The sequence below is a fragment of the Parasteatoda tepidariorum genome, chromosome 7, assembly GCF_043381705.1.
Source record: "Parasteatoda tepidariorum isolate YZ-2023 chromosome 7, CAS_Ptep_4.0, whole genome shotgun sequence".
Taxonomy (NCBI): domain Eukaryota; kingdom Metazoa; phylum Arthropoda; class Arachnida; order Araneae; family Theridiidae; genus Parasteatoda; species Parasteatoda tepidariorum.
In genome coordinates this window covers 79,373,022-79,390,356 of record NC_092210.1, presented here as the reverse complement: position 1 = coordinate 79,390,356, position 17,335 = coordinate 79,373,022, and the positions used below count along the sequence as shown (strand labels likewise).

At 31.3% G+C, this 17,335-nt stretch overlaps 1 long non-coding RNA gene across 1 annotated transcript in view; it reads left to right on the top strand.

The window, feature by feature from the left end:
• The window catches only part of LOC139426074 (uncharacterized), a 30,073-nt gene extending 12,952 nt beyond the window's left edge, over positions 1-17,121 (top strand). Inside the window, exon 2 of the long non-coding RNA XR_011637353.1 lies at positions 15,560-17,121. This is a non-coding gene — a long non-coding RNA (uncharacterized lncRNA). The remainder of the gene's footprint in view (positions 1-15,559) is intronic.
• The last annotated feature ends 214 nt before the right edge of the window (positions 17,122-17,335 follow it).

Here is a 17,335-nt window from a genome sequence, read left to right as displayed (position 1 = left end):
TATTGTTATAAAAGAATATGTAGATATGTCGATATATGCTTTCATTTTTCTTAATAATTAAAGTTAAAACTGAGCTTTTTAAAGTAAAGTATTTATAGTGTCATTTTCACCAACTAGTAAAACATTTTTATAAGTTTAAAATGGTATTTTTTTTAATATAATGGCCAAGAAAGTTTTTTTAACTATGTTTATGAACGGAAATAATGTGTTAATTACGTAAAGTTTGAAAGCTAATAACCAGAAAAAGTCGAACTTATTTTTACAAAGCGAAAGATGCAAAGTTATCATGATATCTTTGCTTGCGATCTCCGAGATCTGTGGACACAGTGACGTCATGAGGAGGGAAATCATAGCTTCAGCTCTAAGAGCGGAGTGAACTAGCCCTTCTATTCTCTTAAGCCCTGTTACTGACCGCAGCTAGTAATGCTTGACTTCGGTGTTCTACCGTGTCTTTACGATCAGTCCACTGCGGGACTAATTAATACAGAGTTATTCAGATCTATCTCATTGTTTATTTTGCATCGATATTTCACGATCAAGTAATGCCCGACTTTAATACCTTTGTATAAGTCGACTCTCTGGTTTTCGTAAAATTTTAGGGGTTTGAAAAAGCGACTTATATACTATAGTATTTGAGATTAAATAAAATGATGCAATATTGAATGTGTTTTTGAATCTTTTTAACATACAGAAGTGGTAGTTAAGTAGGAATTTTTGCAGTCATTACAAAAAAAAAATACAAAAAAAATTTTGTATTTTCTATTTATTGCCACAAAAGCTTACTTTTTTTTTAAATCTTATATTGTTACAATAGGTGACGCACCATTCTAACTGATGGCTAGGAAAGGCAATTGAATAATTGAATCAATGTGTTCGAAAACCGGTCATATCCCTCAATATACATGCTATTTTTGTGCTCTTTAACGTTGTCTACCTTAGTTTGCATTTCAGCACAAAGGTCGCCCACTTGTGCATTCAATTTAGTTTTAGTTTGATGTTTTTAATTGCACATTGTTCTAAATATTCCATATATACATAAATTTTTCAATCCTTGATGTAAAGCGCCTGTAACTAATGTAACATCGTTGCCACTTGTTTATCCACAATCTTTTTTGCAGTTACTTATTTTAAGGTTTAATAAATGATTTCCGTTTTTCCTTAGGCGAGTTAGTTTAAGTCAACATTTTACATCAAAATGTTTCTTCGTATTGTTTCCAGATATTATTTGGTGAGTTACCTGAATCGCAGTTAGATAACCGCACAATACGCAGATATACCGTATCGATTACAAAATAATTATGGCGCTTTTTACCGAAAACAGCTTCAAAAAGCACTTTCCCTACAATTTTGAAACTACATCGTTTATAATAACATTGCCCCGAAGCCCTTCATATTTTATTTACACAAAAGCTGACTTATACGAAAAATTTGAAACCAATTTTAACCTTGAACTTACAAAAACACATTAAATAATATCTTCTGAATGTTTCTATTTTCTTTGTCGGAACTTCTATTTTTGATTGTACTTCGCCGAAAACAAATTTCGAAATGCGTGTTTATTCTGGAAAGTCTAATGTGTTACCTTGATAACTCGCTTTGAACCTTTTCGCTCAAAAGATAAATAGTCTTTTCTCCAGGCCATATGAAAGAGTTGAATTTGTCGCACATTATTAGATCAGAAGAAGATGATGAAGATTTACGATGCAATTCTAAGCTCAGTGAAGCTTGTATTCTCTACATAACATTTTTTTTCATACTCCGACAATAATGATCCCCTAAAAGTGGTTTTCGAGATAAGGTGTTACTTTATTGCAAAACCTTCTTCTCTTTCAAATATTTCTTAATGATCTCATTCGGTAGGACGTATCTTTCATTATTACTGGATGCTTTTTCCTGTTGTTTTTTACTTTCCTAATCAAATAAGTGAAATGAAATCGGCAATTTTTGAAAATGTTTGAGAAACATCGTATTTATGAAGCAATTTCGGACTTTTTCTTTTAAATACCTATGTCTATTTGATTTCGAAAGTAATCTTTCTTATGCTTGCCAGTAAGCATTTTTTAGTTTGACTTGAGTCAGCTGCAGAAAAGACAGCTTTCTTTTAGTCAGAAATTAAGATGGTGCTCTAATGTGCCTAAAAAAGTTTTTATAGTAAAAGTCAGCAAATTTGACGCATTCACTTAGCATCCAGCATGTAATCGAGATCTCGGTCTGCCCAAGTTTTCTTGGGTACCGAGTTTGTTATATTGTAATTAATCTGAGCAGAATGTGTCCACATAATGATATGTACAAATACTGAATTTCTCTATTGTGTTTAAAACAGGAGCGAAGGAACTTCGTCATGTTTCGGAGATCAGAGTTAAAGAACCAATGAAAGCGCGTATACCCTAAACTGTTGTTGTTGTTGTTTCTAATGCCACTTGTCGATACCACCGAGCCTTCTCGGTGAAACCAAGTGAATTTTTTAAGGCAGATGGTGCGTTTTTTGTTTTTAAGTGGCGCAATCTATGACCAAGAATACGACTTCATGCGTTTATAGGGCGGACCCATTCATACATCCATTTATTCATCCACAGATCATAATTTTGACCTGAACCAGAGAATGATCAATCCTCAATCCAGTACCCCAAGAAGTCTAATTTCTTATGACAGCATGGAAGACTTTGTTACCCAACAGCTTTAACATGCACTGGTCACCATTTACTACACGGGGAGTAACTATTCAGCAGATAACTATTCAGTCATCTACTGAAGTAGATAGATACTGAATAGGGGTAACTATTCAGTAGATAAGTCTTGCTTAATATTTCATACAATTTACAAGGACAGTCATTAGATCCATAAAATGTACATAATAAAAGCTACGAGTTAAATGCGGACGAACAATGAATCCATAATAGGAAAGCCCCCCAGCGGCGTACGAGGACATTTCTGGTCATGAATTGCCATGCAGTTTTTAATCCGTAATTGTGCTCCAAGTTTATAACCACTTTGCTGCTGTGAATTACTCGATTATGCTTTTATATTTGATCGCATAAACTCTTTGGCAGATGTTACATCCATGTGCTCATGTCGTAAGGGTTTAAGACTTTTAAGGACCATAATTACTTTCATTGTTCTAAAACTATATTTCAAAATATAAGTGTTAAATTTGAATACTGATTGCAGTAAAGCGGAAATATCGAGGCTTAAGAAAGGAAGTAAAAACGTTTCTGGTATATATTGTATGTTTTGTAGCATTTTAAGTGAGCAATAGAATTATTTCTGAAACATAAATAGGAATAATAGTGTAGTCTGCGAAGATAAATAACGGTGCATTAAATTGCCATTTTTGACAAAAGAAATCATTGCAATATTTCACAAAACAGGGATATATTGGTTGAAATATAAAGATTTAATTCACTTACTTATCCCAGTGGAAAAATAAGAAAGAAAATAAGGGATATTACGGATTATTATTTTTCATTTAGAAATATTGAAATATAAAATTCAGAAAATCATTTGTGACATATTGGCTATTTATTACTAAATCATTCGAAATTTACCGTCTTTATTAATAACTTAAAATGTTCTTCCGAGACATAAGGAGGAATGAATTTTGTGACTGAAGATTATGCAATCAAATTAACCAGACTCTTGAATAAAGGAATTAGTCTTCCAAGAGAATCGTTCGTATAGAACTAACGAATTCGCAAAGCTAATCAATTATGCATGTATTACTAATAAATAAACATGGTTTAGTTCTAAATTCAATTAGGCTTAGTCAAATAGTTTCTGACTCAATTTTATTTTGTTACATTGAGTATGCTTTTTTTTTTGTATGTTTATTTTCTTTGACTGCGTTCCATTCGGTGTGTATATGAAACAGTGTTTATAAACTATTCATGGGAGCGAAATTTACACTTAAAATGTATATGTTTCAGTAAACAATTCAATTTGTAATTTGTTGCGATTTATTTTTTTTAATGGTGCATGCATCCAGAAATTTCGAAATAAAAATGTTTCCTTGTTAAAATTTCAGATAAAATTTGATAATTCTTCTCTTCTCCTAATATTTTATTCTCATTTATTCTAGAAATTATTGAAAAAGAAAAAAAAGCTCAAATAATCAAATTAAATATATTTGCAAGTTTCCAGCTTGCTTGAGCTCATATAACGTAGCTTCATAACTGAAGTAAGCAGTAGATTCAAAAAGCTGGAGAAAAAAAAACGAAATTTTCTAATGAATTTTTAAAAAATGCTTTTAATTTTTTTATCTAAACATTTACTAGTTTTTTACATTAATGATGTCCAAAAGCGAAATAAAGTAGCCATTAATCTGAAAAAATGCACTCAGAATTAGTGCACATTACTCACTAGTAGTTACGCAAGTTTTCCTTTCACTACCTTGAATACAGTTAAATACGGTTTGATTTAACTATTGATAAGGTTCAGCTTAACACCTTGAGAAAGTTAAAGTGATTATGTTCAAAGTATTGATGTTATAAATGTCAGCAGTAAAAGTACTGATTAGTGCAAGCATAAAACGAACTTCTATGTCTGACATCCAGTAATGTCTTTGGATCATCATTAGGATAAATCCCAAACCGTCGCCAATAGTCCATTAGTATAACTTCAGTGTGATGTATTGAATTAAACCATACTTATAATAAATCCATTTCATATTTTGTGAGAATATATGTAATGCATTCCTGATCTTCAATAATTCTTAATCCTCACTTAATCAATCGTAATTATTTTTTATTATAATAAATATTAGATTTTCATGAAACTTTTCAACACTTATTTAATAATAATTCATTTTTAAATGTTTACAAGTCAAATGGGGAATTTGCAAGTCAAAGTTATATAAGCCAAACAATTCATGTGTTTTCTCATTTTAAGTTAAAAAATAAATTTTAAGAAATTTAAGATGAGGATATTTTTTTACTAGTTTTACTAGTTTTAGGGGGTTTTTTTCTTGGTAAACACTCTAGCAGTACACGTGCTAATACGTACGATATTTTGTGAAAGAAATTTTTTTTTTTTTCAATTTTTTTTTTAATGGCGGGCACTCGGGGATTGTCCCATTGGCCACAGGAATGGCAGAACTGCTTCTCTTTTCTCGTTACCCAGTGGGCACCTGTGGCGGAGACACGGCGGTGGAGCAGCGTCGCCCACGTCACACAACCACAACCCGTTTATAGGGCGGGCCACACTCACACAAAGGAGAAAGGACATAGAACACAGAGAGAGAGAAAGAAACATCCATGCCCTGAACAGGATTCGAACCCGCGGCCAATGGCTCCGCAGTCAGACACGCTAACCACTCGATCACCTGGTCGGCTTAAAAGAAATATAAGTAAATATTTTACTGTTATGGTACTTTTTTCATAAAAAACTACGATATTTTTTTTATTTCTAATTCATAAAGAAAACATCTCAATCTTTTATTTATATACCTTAATGCCATTAAAAAGTATCGTGTCTACTATATTTTCCTTGTGTGTAGATTTTAAAGTGATAAGATTTTAAATGTACTGTAATAGACAGTTAAAAAAATAATAATTCTATTTTATATATAATCAAAATAAAAGCGTTATCACCCTCATCTTTGATCAGTGTAAATTCAGATAGGTTTTTTTCTGACCATATGCTTAATTAATTTTTTTATTCGTAAATAACAGTACCAAGTATATTTCAAATACTCACCACTTTGCTATAAATGGATTGAAAATCTAGTTAAAAATAAAGTGTTCCAATAAAACCACTCTTAATCTATGTTTTAGAACCCTCATCAATACTGTTAGAATTTTCATTCTAAAACTGTGATAAAATATCTATCAGCAGTCCGGTCATCCGATTGACCGTAAAGTTTACGGTAAAGAACATTTTTTTACCTTTACGGTTTTTAAATCATTTACAACTAGTAGGGTTATAAAACTATGAATACAAAAACTAGATGGTTTTTTAACCATTTACTACAGGCATGGTTTCAAAACCGTAAAAAAGAAATTCAACTGGACATAAAAGCTGGGTTCTTCTTTAGGTAATGGGCATTGGAGAGTACAGGACACTGGAAACTTTTCTTGTGTAGAAGGGAATGGAGGAAATAGTGTGGTATGAACGCTTGGACTCGAACCCCGGTTCTGTCTGTCATGAGACTGACAGATTAGCCCTCCAGGCTTTAATATGCAAGCAGTTTGCAAGGAACTAAGTGGCCTCATTAGGTCTACTTAGTTGATGTGATAAAATTATGGTTGTTTAACCGTATTAGGTGAAAGCAATTAATAAAAGGTTTTTCTCTCGGTTAACAATTTGATTACCATCTTATTTATGATTATTTGACTGTTTTATGTAAATATGTTCGAGTAACAATTAAATAAATTGTTATTTAACCATTTTTTTACGAGAAACTTCCAACAGTGAAATCTGACGACAGCAAAGTGTTACACATTAAGGCCTGGTTTCTCAGCCGTCAGCTGGAAATCAGCGCTAACCTCTGATTGGTCCATTTGTGAGTTTGATAGTATACGTCATTGAACGCTCATCTTGAACTACAATTGCCGTCCAACTCAACTGCAGTTGGATTACAACGTGACGTTAACCACAGAAGCAATGGCGGACAATATCCAACAGCACATTGAAATTAGCCAAGATTTTGATTTTGACATTAAACATAGCTTCTTCATTAAACAAAGCACTCTTCATTTAGCTCAGCTATAATGTGTTTTTTCTTGGACAAAGTCATTATTTGTTCTCTAAAACACTGGTCGACAAAAACAAAATCAATACAAATTCAAAATAAATATTTGTTTACGTTATTAACGCATGCGCAATGAGAGATAATGTCTGCGTTGGACGGACTGCTCACGCTGAGCTAACAAAAAAGTATTTTTTTGGCGTCAGCTCTACATTAACTTTCCACTGACGCCCAGATAAGGCCCTAGTTCCAAGAAACCAGGCCTTGAGCTAACAAACCAGTATTTTGTTGGCGTCAGCGTGACGTTGACGTCCCGCTGACGCCCAAATAAGGCGCTTGTCCTAAGAAACCAGACCTTTAGGGGTTTTTAATTAATATTTAAGCGAGGGACAGAGAAAAAAAAGTTCTTTCGAGAAAATGGAACGAATCTCGGCTGAGAGGAGCTAGTCTGAAAATTTAAAAGCTTACTTGATTACAGGACGAAACTACCAATGAAACTAGTTTTTAATGAAATAGAGCAGAGATAACATCACTAATAATATCTTTTAAAGAATTGAAAGAAAACTAATTAAGAATCGTCTGCTGTTTAAATTACAACTATGCTTAGTGCTAATCCTTAACGAAAAATTCTCGCATTTGTTTGAATGGACTAATTGAAAATTATTTTTAGGATTGATTATCATTCTTAAAAATAAGTTTAACAATTTTATAAGTAAAAGAACCAAGAAACCTCCATATTTCTTATGATATTAGCTACAACAACTTTGATATTGATGTCTTTAAAATTGATGATCCTTCTTTTAAAAAAGATTATTATGCTTCGAATAAGGAAACTTTTTTTTCGCAAAGACTTCCTTTTAAATTGATTATCTTTCTTGACACTATTACGATGCAAGTAAAGAAGGTTTTATAAAGAAATCAAGTAAAAGGTATTGAAATTCAATTTCTTTTTAATAAATCAATATAATACCATTAAAAAGCTAGTTCCAAAACAAACACGATGAGTACTGTTTACTACTTTTATTGTAAATCGATTATTTTCTAAAAATATTTCCTTTTTATAAGCCTAAGCTATGTAATAAATCGAAATAATAAATGTCTATCAGAATTTTTCTTATTACATCATTTTTCTTTGAAAAACTTACCAAAACAAAAAATAAAGAGCATCTTATTATTTTAAATTTTATCCCAGATTATTAATTATTTTTCAAAATTACATATTTGCGATACAGAATTTTTACAAAATATCTAAATACCCATTCTTTATACAGGATAAAAATCAATAATTAACATATTTATATTAATCAACCCTGTGCAAAAGCTGACCAGCATATACCGACACATTTAAAAAGATTAAAATAATTCTAATTTCTTTTATTAATATTATTTTCCTCCTTCCATGTTAATTTACGTTATTAAATTAAGCAGTATCCGTTTTTAGCAGTTAAACTTATCCAAATGAATATTAACTAAGTTTCATACGACATTGAAAATAATACTTAAAATTGTTTGATAGCTATAAACGTAATACTCAAGATTTACCATAATCAAGCTATTTTTTAGATAGCTTTGCACTTTATTGCAAAGTTTTTAGTTCTTATTTCAATTACTGTCGTTTGAACATTATTTACATTTATAGATACATGCTTCTTAGAAAGCATAAATATAAACACTTACTTTTGAAAAAATAATTCTCTGGCGGCATCTTTCCAAGCTTATTTTGTTTGAGTTCACGTGACATAACTAGTCAAAAATAAATAATTAAAGAAGGTGTTATAAACTCCCATTAAAACTCGTTTTTGATTTAATAGAGCTTTAAGATGGTGAATAACTCTAATGTTAAAGATTTATTTTTTTTCACTTTTGGTTTGATAATTAAATTTTGAAGCTCATTAAACACAGAAAATAAAATCCATCAAGAAAATAACCTTCTGAATTTCAGAGAATCCGATTATCTACATTAAAATTGGTTATAATTTAAATTACTATGACTAACATATAGAATTCAAACGTATTAACGGATGTAGATGAAACATATTGTTACGATTATGCATCATGTAACTTAAAAAAAAATTTGAAAGCAACAAAATTATGCACTTAATCATTTTAGACTGAAATTTAAAATTTTAATTTAATTGACTTTAAAGAAATTTAAAGATACAAAATTATGCAGTTAATTACTTTAGATAGAAAATTTAATATTATTCAATTTTTAAATCTTTACTTTTATTATCGTCTAAATTTTTTAAAAAGACGATAATGATGCGCTGTCGTTGCGTAAATTATGCAAAAACAGATAAACGTATAAAAAAATCTGAAATTACTTTTCAAAGAATTTTTTAAAAAAAAGCAACTGTTCTATGGTCTTGCACAAAATAGTAAGAAATAAAATATTGAGTATAAACTATAAGAATCAAGTTGATATAGTCTCAATTAATTTTCCAAACATCATGTTTATTTTATAAAAAGCTTACCTTCAAATATGCTATTGGAATTTCTAATAAAATTTTTAAAGAAAACAGATGAAAAGTCGATTGTTTATTTGCTGTTATTATTGTTCTTTAAATATATTGTTATCTTAGTTTCTTTGTAATTATTTTATATTTTGTTTATCTTAGGATTCATCAATTCTTTAAAAAGAAAAAAGAAAATAGCACCTATCTTTTTTTTAAATATTTTGCTAACTTTGTTACTGACCATTAAAACTCGTAATTAGGTCAGGGTATTTGTACTGCGCATAACAAGATAGAAGAGTTTATTTTAATCAGCTTATCTACTCTAATATCAACTAAATAATTGGATAGAGTTGATAAAAACTAAAGATCTTTTTGTATTAGATAATAGCAATTAAAATATCATTTACATTAATATCCTTAATTTAGTTACGTTACATAAAACATGAAACTAAATTAAAACGTAACGAAATTTAATTCCTCCAAAATTTCAAAATTAATTCAAAATTTAATTAGGAATTGAGTGGATTTTTTTTTTTTTTTTTTTTTGTGAATTTTAAGTCGGTGTTGAGCTTTCAGGAAAGTTCGCCGACTATCATTTCAACAACCGACTGCACAGCTCTGATCAATACTATGAAATCCAGGCATAAAACTTAAAGACATATACCACCACCATTATTAAGGTTAAGCCGGGATAGCCTGGTCGGTAGGGCGCTGGAGCCATGTCCGAGAGTTCGGGGGTTCGAACCCCACCGGCCGAAGACTCCCCGTGTAGTAAAGTGCACACGTTAAATCTGTCGAGTCGCAAAAGTCCTCCATGTCCCAATAACAAACCTATACCTCTGGGGGTACTGGATTGGAGATCGATCGATCTCTGATTCAGGTCAAAATTACGATATGTGGATGAATGCATGGGTCCACCCTATAAACGGGTGCGACGAATGATGTGGCAGAAGTCGAATTCTTGGCCATAGATGGCGCCACAGGAAAACTAGTACAATCGCACCCCATCCGCCTAAACAGGCATACGTCAACAACATTATTAGGTTAAAATACTTTTTTTTATATAATTTATTTATTGCCCTTCTCAATAGCTTCCATAATTATATTAAATACTTTTTCAAAAATATCATCCCATCAAAATAAAAACTAACTGTAAGCAGTATAAATGATGCAAGCCAACTCATGATACTCAATTTTTCTCAGGTACTTATCCCTTTTGGTGAACCATGAAAATGTTCTTACCATATTGCCTATAGTTGTGCTTATATTTTATTCTATAACCGACGTTAAACAGCCTACCCAATTCTAAATTTACGACAATAAATGTTCATCTCAGTAGCCTTGCAATTTTAAACCCAACTCAGAAGACAAGGGAACTCCTGGATCAATCATTGGGACAAGCTAGCCAATGTGTCTGATTTTTGATTGAACAAATCCGCGTTACATGGAGAGGAAAACAACGAAACCTTCACACCGTTAAGCCGACTGTTTGGAGTTTCTAGCCCATGATCCGTGTACCACTGAGTATATTGGACGTCAGTAGCGGGATCGCTGCAAGCTGGATGTGGAATTCCTATCAACCAGCCGTAGCTGGGATTCGAATTGGAAAACTAGTAGTACTATTTTCCATATTTAAGTCAGATATATTAGTGCCAATTATATATGTCGATATTTTTATAATTTCTTTGAATTAATCAGCTTATTTTCTCCATTAATTTTGTTTTTTAGTGCATAATTTATTTTTCCTCATTTCACTTACCACTGAGTTCGATTTTAATCTATTCAATTCTATAGAAACACGTTTAAAACACTACTATAAACAAAATAAGCATGCTGTTTCAAATAACGTTAGAAATATAAATTCGCTGACGTAGCACTCCTCTACGTTTATAATTGAACTTGTAAAAAGGAATTAAATATTAAACAACGTGCAGTAAAATCTTAAAGAGAATCGTCTTTACTGTAAGAAATTTCATTCCAAAATTACGATAAAATAACTGGCTGCAGTTTGTCCACCATATTAAAATATTCGGTTTGGAACATTTCTTTACCTTTACGTGTATGAAACTGCTTACAAAAGGTATTGAAAAGAAAAGAAAAAAAAGCGTGAATGCAAAACTACAAGGATTTTGTAAACATTCGCAACTAACATGGTTTCAAAATTATAAAAATGAAAATTAGCAGGACATTGAACTTGGTTTATGTTAGGCAATGGACATAGAATTAGGGTTATGGTTGATTTGTGTTTTTCCAAGTAAACCGTAAAATGTGACTTAGTTAGTTTAGTGTCCCCTCTCGAGAAAGATAGGGAATGCTAGACATTTTTTTAACAATTAAGCTCATCTCTGTGGTGCAGTCATCTATGTGTGAATGAGATTTCGCACTCCAATACTCCAGGATCACAAATTGATCATTGAAGAGTACAAGACAATGAAATCCTACATATGTTGAAGGAAATAGTGTGATGTCAAAGCTTTATAATAAATTCACCGCCCACTTATTACTGTAAGATTATTAGGCATCCGCTGTTGTATTAGACACCCAATAAAAGAAAATAATATTATAAATTCGTAATCCTTATCACATGACTTAGCTTTCAAAAAGCGTGAACTCGATTTTCATTGGCTGTGTGAGCCTAGTTGGGGCGGGTAAAGTTTTAGTAGTTACTGACGGTTTAGCAAATGGGCAAAATCGGGAGAATGTTCCTCTCTAATACACTATTTCTCTATTTGATTACATATAAAAATCGGTTTTGCTATGCGGAAAAGATTGCAGGTTAAAATACGTGCAGAACCGTCAGTGGTTTAATCGTATTTATTAGGTAAAAACAAGTCAATAAACAATTTTTTCACACTTAAAACAGTTTGAATATCGTCTTTTATATATTATTATACATCTGGTTTAGTTGAATATAGCAAATTAATAATAAATAATTTTTTTATATAATTTTTTTAGAAATTCTAACTGTGTATAATTTTGTTTATAGTCATGGCAAATTCTAAATTAATGCGAAAAAATCATTTCTTAAACATCTATCCTGAATGAACTGATTTAAATTTTTAAGCCATTTTTAAGATTAAGGGCTAAAATTGCTCCTTGTAGTAATGTCCGAATTTCAAGACCACAAACAGTTCTAGAATTATAAGAGATTCGACATAACTTTCCGACTCGCGTGCAGACAAAGAAAAACACAGAAGAGTAAAGACAGAAGAAAAGTTTAAAAAAACAGACAAATGAATAGAACTAAACTACTTTTCAAAAATGCTGAGTGTAGAATGGTATCGGTATAACTCTTTCAGAAAAAAATCAATAGAAAATATAAAATACTACACACTATAATTCTCAAATTCAGATTGGCGAACACCCTTGTATATTTCCATGTTTCGAAGGAATATGTTTCCTAGAAGATTAAATTTCTAGTATAAATTTATGTGTTAAAATTAAATTAAAACTATAATAAGCATGATGCATAAAAATACCTCTGTCTTCACTCCTTTGATGGTTTTTTTTGGAGAAAAGAGGCTTCTTAAGTATAATGTTCAAGAAATAAATAATATTAAAAAAAAGAGTTCATGTTTTCCCCTTTATCTGGAAAAAAAGGAAAGAGATACTTTCCATTCTTTGACAATCGTAGAGAAATATATAATCATTGGAAAATAAAAAAAGTTTTCCTCCAAAATAAATTCGCTTGCGAGAAAAATTGTATAAAAAATGTTACTGCTCATCTGAAAATGGTGAAAAAGAATTTTATTGCATGCGTATTCCAATATTAGTTCTGCTACAAACATGTTTCAACAACCTGTCTCTAACATTTGTCAGAAACGCGAGGAATAAACTATAGTAACATCCTTTATGAAAAGAATTCTTTTCTTAGAAGTTCTGCAAAAAGTAATTACGAAGTAATTTGCTTCCTCATCATTTATTTTTTTAGGGAAAATAACACGTAGTCATTAAAAATTAACAACTCATACACGAAATTTTACCAGTTAATGAGATCAGGCACAAAAAAAATGTGTTTTCGGATAAAAAAAAATTTTGATAAAAAATTCTATGGGAAACACACACACACTTTAGTGACAGGAAAAATAATGAATGCTTACTTCTGTCTTGAGCATGTTCATCTGTCTTTACTTTATCTTCTTCAATACTGCACAAATACTTATAGTGACTTACTCAAAAAGTTGAGGCCTTAATATTTAAAGAATGTCCCGATTGCCTTTTAAAATATGAGTTTATTCTCAAAGAAAAGTAATTAATGATTATAAGTTGATGAGTTAATACTAGTGGGATAAATATGCCTGTCGAGGATTTTTTAATGGAACTAACCCTCATTTCCGTTACATGGATAGGAAAAACCACCGAAACCTCCCAGGGTTTGCCTGACGGCAAGGAGACTCAAATCATGATCCATCTACCACTGAGGATATTTTTCATCAGCACTGCGGTCAATGTGAGCCGGGTGCGAAATTCGTATCAACCAGCATCACCGGGATTCGAACCCGAACTACGATTTGACGTATATCTTAGACTTTGAAAAATCCGACGTCATTTATTACGCTTATTGCAATAAGCCTTATAAGTATATTATATCATTAGCGCCAATAATAATATGGCAATGTCATACGGTTCTCATATGTGAATAAGTTCCATTTCTGTTCAGAATTAATTTATCTTTTTAATATAAAACTTAATTCAATTTACACCTATTACCAATATTTAATAAAGGTAATTCTCGAAAATAATCATAATAAATGTAATTATTATCATATTGTTAGAATTCTATAATCATTTTATATGAACACCCATCGATACTTATTTCGAAGGCAGAAAGAAATCGTCAAATTATCATCAATACCAGTAATTAAAATTAATACAATAGGTATTCCCGTTATAAGGGCTGAGGTAATGAAAGTCTATTTTACAAAGGTGCATAAAATAGGTACTGTGGCAATAGATTTTTTAATGTCCTCCGAAACTGATCAGTACCTTAATATCATCATTTTACCTTACTATACATTCATGGCATCCAATACATAACCCTTTTTTTATAATTATATGCTGTAATCGGTCTAAGAATTGAGCTCGAGGGCAATTTTTTTGCACATTCTCACCAGTGTTTTTATCAACCATTGGTGATGAATAGTCATATTTTTCCTTATTTTAGCACTGTCGCGTATTCCTCAAATTTATGTTTTCGAGTTTTGTAATAATATCTTGTTAAAAAAATAAGAATTTAAAAAATTATGTTGAAATCCATAAGAATAACTGAAGAATCTCGATTGAAAACATCATGAATTTTGAAGAAATCGAGTTAACGTGAGCCGACCCAATTTTGGGTTTACGACTTCTAATGTTCAACTCCGTAGCCTCGTAATTTTGAATCCAATCCAGAAGACAAGGATATTCCCCCAAGAGGTATGATTTGTTATGGGAACATGGAGCACTTTGAGACTCGACAGATTTAACGTACATCAGTCACCATTTACTACACGGGGAGTCTTCAGCCGGCGAGGATCGAAACCCATGACCTCTTGGACAGGGACCCAGCGCCCTACCAATTTTTTTTTATGTATATCCGTCGCTGAACAGCCGACCCAGTTTTTGAGTTTACGACTACTAATGTTCAATTCCGCATCCTTGTATTTTTGAACCAATCCAGAAGACAAGGAAACTCCTGGATCAGTACCCTCAGGAGTATTGATTTGTTATGGGAACATGGAGAACTTTGCGACTCGACAGATTTAACGTGCATCAGTCACCATTTACTACACGGGGAGTCTTCGGCTGGCTGGGATCGAACCCACAAACTCTTGGACATGGGTCTACCAATATTTATCAAATCTTATGAAAACTTTTGCTTTGAGATGTAGCGAACGCACCGGTGGTCGGAGGGAGTTTTTAAGTAGAAAGTTAGGTCCGCCGTGTCTTCGAACATATGCATGGCTTGGTGCCGTCCATCTCGAATTTTCGAGACTCTACTGTACACTATGATTATTGCGTATCCGTATAGAAATATGGATTTGTATACGATACAATTTTACATACATACATTTAAACATTCTGCCTTATTTACAAAGATAACTAGAAAAAAGTTTCTTCAATAATTGTTCAAATTAGCAGCTGTATAATTGATTCAGTTGACTCAATTTTATATTGGAATTACGGATGCTTTTCGGTCAGCCAGGAGCAAACGGGAATTCATCAAAAAATGCAGACCTCCACCAACAATTTTTTATTTTTTCAATTTCATTTGTTTTTTAAACACTCAACAAAATGGGCGTTTACAAAAATAAATAAAAAATGCTTTTAAAAAAAACATTTAAAAAATCGTTAGATTATTTTGTGCTATTCCAACCAAAAAGTACTCATTTACGTTCATCTGAATATTGATATCATTTAAATATATCTATATTTTTTTCAGGTACTCTAACTACTTCATGGAATTAAAGAGACCCTGAAGCAATTTCTGGTTCGAGAAGTGCACATTCTCTAGTTCAAAGTATCATCTAACTCCTACAGTTATGACAAATAAGTGAACGATTTAACTATTATTAAAAAAAAAAACAATCAATAACAAAATAAAAATGGTGAAGAATGGAACAGGTAAAACTCAACGCAGCGGAATGATTATCATCGCTGATTGTCCAAACATTACCCGAATAATTAGAGACTACATGGAAAATAACAATTCGAGTACTCAGTACAATAACATCAATGCCACGTCTACAAATTATGATGAATCTCAGAAAGATGCAGTTGTGTATATAGTGGTTGTGCTATTCTTTTACTCCTTTTGCATTGGATTCATGATGATACGTTACATGCAAAAAGAAGCCAAAGAACAGCAGGAATGCAAAAAGTACAGAAGGTACATAAACATGGCTCAGGACCAGTACCTACAGTCTATGAGTCGAGCCAGACTTGCTAATAGATTGGCACTCCAAGCACTGAATACAGTTAACGCTATCCCTCAAACTACTCAATATGGCAGCAAGGTCACTTTTGTATAAAAATTAAGTGAATCCTTCTTCATTTTTATCATAAAAGATTTGCATGCGATTTGATTTTATTAATCCAATATTTAATTTCTACAAATTAAAGTACATTTTTATTTATTATTATTTTGTCTTAAATGAAGATAACATAGTCAAAAGGATCTAAGCAGATTACAAAACTGATAAAGTTTATCTGAAATAACATTTTATTAATTAATCTGAAATAAATTTTTTTCACAATGTTTAATTTAAAATTAAAAACTGTATTTTTATTTATTGTGAGAAAGGCACGATAAAAAAACTATAAAACTAGTTTGATTGCCTGATAACACTAGAAGGTGTATCTAATAATTTCTTTTTAAATCCCTTTCATTTCCTATGTTAATCAGACATGTCTTGATGCTTTTTGACAAGCATTTCTCGGTAAAGATTTGCGAAATTTTATTAAGCTTTTTTTCTACGCTCAAACATTAATTTGAGATCCATTGAAAAAAATTTTACTGATATACATTACGGAAGGTCTTTACAGATCACTCAGTTAAATTTATGAAACATGTATGCTTCGCTTTGGTATTTACACACCACAAATCAGTATGTATTACAAAAGGATAGGCATTTAACTTGAGATAGGATTCAGTCAGTGCTTATTCAGATGTTCTCAAAATGTTCTGGATTTGAAATTGAACAAATAATTTAAAAAATCGGTACATGATGCATTTAAAGTGACAAAGCTTTAAAATTAATAGTATATCACATCAAACATAGAAAAAAAATAAAGTTCTGAAAGAAACAGAAAACACTTTTAACTTACCTGAGTGCTCAATCAAACAACAGTTTAATTTCTTTTTCCAAAAAAATTGGAGGAATAGTCAGATCTCATATAAGTGTTACAAGAATCGAGTGTTTGATTATTGAATTAACTAACACTATTTTTTTTTAGAATTTGTAGTGTGTTGAAAAATATAATAAAAAAAAGGTTTGGAATATCTTTAATTTTACTTTTTAAACCCAAATTAAAACATAACAACAAGCAATGCAACAAAATGTTTCTCGGAGATAACTTGGGATCTAATATGGGGTCATCATGGGAGATAGTAAAAAGTATCAACCTTCAAAAAATAAAGATACTTGCTTGTTATGATCAAAATAATGACTGGGTGAGTTCCCAATTCCTTCAATTTTTAAAATATGAAGAATTGCTG